Below are 4,337 nucleotides of genomic sequence, written 5' to 3' on the forward strand. Positions count from 1 at the left end.
GTTATTTATGTTTCGAGACTTCCGCTTTTATATTAATTGCCTCGTTCTTCTTTATACTGTTAATGATGTTGAGAGAAATGTTAAATTAATTGGCGTGCCTAGCTCCTATTAGTAGGCGCCATCACGACTCCCGAGGGTGGGAAATCCGTCGTGATAGAGTTCTTGGGCATAAAGTTTTTGAAAATTAAGTATAATTTGTTTATTTTTTTTCCTAATATTTATTATCTTGATATAAACTAAAATTTTATTTATTAAATTTATTAAATTTTATTCGAAGTAAGACCTTATATTTAGGATTTTGATATCAATTAGAANTGATTTCCCTTGTATCGGATCAGACAGTACTGTATTCTTATTCAGACTTTGTATTTAGCATTCAGTAGAAGTTCGTGAGTTAGTGACACCAGATCTGGGTAGAGGTGTATTTGAATTTCCGCACTTGGTTTCAGTTATTTATGTTTCGAGACTTCCGCTTTTATATTAATTGCCTCGTTCTTCTTTATACTGTTAATGATGTTGAGAGAAGTGTTAAATTAATTGGCTTGCCTAGCTCCTATTAGTAGGTGCCATCACGACTCCCGAGGGTGAGAAATCCGGGTCGTGACAGAAAGGCTGACCATATAGCTCCTAGAAAAAAAATTGTCAATACGTCTAAAAATGACAAATGTTGTGTTAATATTTTACAACAAATAAATTAAAAATAAGAAAATATAGGGAGTTGTTATTTATTGAAATAAATGTAAAAAGAAAGAAAATAATTAATGTTAACTCATAAATACATTTTTTTTCAACTATTTCATTCTTATTGCTTCAAGTTCGTATTTTAATTACCAATTTAAATTTAATTAATACTATATTATAGAAATATTTTGCTCTATTTTCAGTAATTAAAAATTAGTACAAGATTCAAAACTTAAAATATTTGAGAAGTATCTGATTATGTAATTATAAATCAGTACAAGATTTAGAAATTAAAATACTTTAAAAGTATTTGCTATTTTATCTGTAGTAGAAGTTGATTTAACTATCGGACCATTAAAAATACAAGTAATTATATTTGTATATTGTAAAAATTGGTAATCTAACTATTAGACAATAGAAGTACCTCAAAGGTGTTTGATCACACCTCGAAATTTTAAACTTTATTTTTTTTTTTTTTTGTAGAATTTGTAGTCTTAAGTATACCATAATATTTTTGAGGCTATAAAATAAATTAATCTTTTTTGAAGAGTAACATGAAAAATTTAAGTTACATTAATTTTTAAATATGAAGGTATCAATCCGTTTTGCAACAGACTAAAAAAGTCTCATAAAAATAAACTGCAATTGTCATGAATAAATAACGGGGAGTTTCAATTGGCTTTTATGGGTCGTTCACGAACTCCTTGTTTTTGCTTAGTTAAGCAAATAACAGATTTACGGCAGTTCCCTTGTGACTCCTTATCAATAATGTTCTTATGTTAGTTGAGGAGTTTTTTAAAAATATGCTCAATAAATTTTGTGTTTCTCTCCGGAATAAAAGAATATTGCATCGAATATAATTTAGTGCTTCTGTGCACGAATATAAACATTTTCTTTACATATTTTAAATAACGAAAGGATTTGTTCTAAATATTAGGACTTTTTACGTATTTCAAATAAGAAAAATTTAAAAATCACGTTTCTAGTAGATTTCAAATTCCTTCATTGTCTCACACTTTTGATGTGCTAAACCCCAAAGATTTGGGACCAAAAATAGCTAGCGATAATCATTGAATAAGTTTCATCGGGTTGAAGTAGATTAAAAGCGCGTAATATATTTGCATCATCACAGTATTTCTAAGTTGTATATAGCTTCTTTTAAAATACTTCAATTGTCTAATTTATACGATTCATCATTTGTCCCTTTTCCATTTCTGTAATGACCCGACCGGTCGTTTTGAGCTCTAGCACGTCGTTCGGCAGTTTGAAGCCCTGAGTAGCTTCACTTCAGGTATTATGACTTGTACGCGTGGTCGGAATCGAATCCCGGGAAGTTCGGAGTTGAATTGGAGAGAGAATTCTCATTTTGGAAGCTTTAAGTTAAAAGAATTGATTAAGATTGGATTTTTGAGTAAACGACCTCGGAGTCGGGATTCGAAGGTTCCAGGAAGTTCGTATGATGATTTCGGACTTGGGCGTATGTCCGGACTAGGTTTTTGGAAGACCCGAGAACATTTCAGCACCTATTGTGGAAGTTAGCATTTTCGGAAGATTTTCATAAGTTTGGGTTAAAGTACATTTCAGTGTTATCGATGTCCATTTAGGATTCCGAGTCTGGAAATAGCTCCGTATGGTGATTCCAGTGTTGGGAGCGCGATCGGAAGTGAATTCGGAGGTCCGTGAGTCATTTGGCTAAAGATAGAAATTTGAAGGTTTTTGAGAAGTTTGACCGAGAGTTGACTTTTTGATATCGGGGTCGGATTCCGATTCCGAAAGTTGGAGTAGGTCCGTAATGTCAAATATGACTTGTGTGCAAAATTTGAGGTCAATCAGACGTGATTTGATAGGTTTCGGCATCGAATGTAGAAGTTTGAAATTCTAAAGTTCATTAAGCTTGGATTGGAGGTCGATTCATAGTTTTAACGTTGTTTGATATGATTTGAGGCCTCGAGCAAGTCCGTAATGTGTTTTGGGACTGGCTGGTGTGATTGGACGGGGTCCCGGGGGCCTCGGGTGGATTTCGGATGGTTAACGGATCAATTTTGAAATTTGAAAAAGAAGTGATCAGCTGCCTTCTGGTGTAACCGCACCTGCGAGGCTTGGGCCGCAGGTGCGGACCCGCAGAAGCGGCCCTTGGGTCGCAGAAGCAGAAATGGGCTGGCCAGGCTGGGACCGCAGATGCGGTCGTTTTGTCGCAGATGCGTGACCGCACCTGCGAAAGGTGAAGCGCAGATGCGCAAGCTGAGGCTAGGAGGAGGACCGCAGAAGCGGATGGTAGCTCGCACCTGCGGAACCGTAGAGGTGATCGGAGCCAACCCTGTACTACTATAGAGTAGCAAGAGAGGTCGAAGCAGCTTTTACCCGATGAGGTCGGGATCGATTTCCACAAGGAGCTAGAAATTGGAATTGAGTTTCTATCTAAGTTAGAGTTGCGTAATTGTTCCTAATTACACTTCTAAACATTTTTGGTTTTTGATTTAACTTCTAAGTTTATACTACCAATATGCTAAATTGAGCTAAGTTAAGCTAAGAAGAGACTATTGAGGATGTTCTAATTGGTTAAAAGGCACTAGGGGTGTGACTATCACCTAGGTGGATAATTAACGGGTTCTTGTGTCTAAGGCTAGGTTGTCATATTTGGGGATTACGATATAACCATTGCACGATTCTACCCACTCTATACCTCTCGGTAGTTCGAGTGATTTTTCCCTAATTGACTTTCTCAAGATCAATTGGGTATGATCATTTCTGCAAGCAATTGAGGTTCAAGTCGGGTATTAGGATCTCTCGGTTTAACCCTTTAATTGGGGCTATCAATTCTCTTGAGTACGCCCCAATTCCTTGTTGGACTAATTCTAGAGACTTTGGCTCTCTTTCTCAAGAAGAGCCAAAATCAACAAAGCATAAACTAGTGTTTGCAACCACTAATTCAACAATAAAACCATAAATTAGTCCAAATATCAAACACCCATTGACATTCAAACCTTAAAACACAAGACCCATCAATTACCCACACTAGGGTTAAGCTACAACCCTAGCTGATGGGTCTAGCTACTCATGATAATAGAGAAAAACAAAGAAATAGATGAAGATAAACCCATAAAGTTAAATTACTAGTTAAAACTTGAAGAATCAATGGTAAAACTATTGTAAAATTACTCCAAATGCAAGAAAAGCCTATTCACGAGCGCAACTCTATTCTAGAATCTAACTGATGACCTAAAAATGGGAAAAGAAACTATTTATACTAGGCTGAAAATTCTGAACAAAAATACCCCTACGGGGCTAGTGCGGACCGCATAAAATCGAGTGCGGCCGCATTATGGCTCTTGGCTTGACTTTTCTGCTCTCTGAAGTTTGGCCACCGCGGACCGTACAAAATGCACCGCGGCCGCGGTGGCTTCTACTGCGGTCCGCACAAAATGGACCGCGGACCGCATTGGGCATAATTCTCCAATTGTCATCTCTCTGAACCTTGGCTCTGTGGACCGTATGAATTCGAGTGCGGCCGCAATGAACCCAATGCGGACCGCGCAAAACTCTTTGCGGCCGCATTGCCTGATGGCCTGAAAAACATAGTCTCTGAACTTCATCCTTGCGGACCGCACAGAATGGTGTGCGGCCGCACTGGCCCTGTTTGACTGAGCTTGGTCTTG

The sequence above is a fragment of the Nicotiana attenuata genome, chromosome 2 (genome assembly GCF_001879085.1).
Source record: "Nicotiana attenuata strain UT chromosome 2, NIATTr2, whole genome shotgun sequence".
NCBI classification, from domain to species: Eukaryota; Viridiplantae; Streptophyta; class Magnoliopsida; order Solanales; family Solanaceae; genus Nicotiana; species Nicotiana attenuata.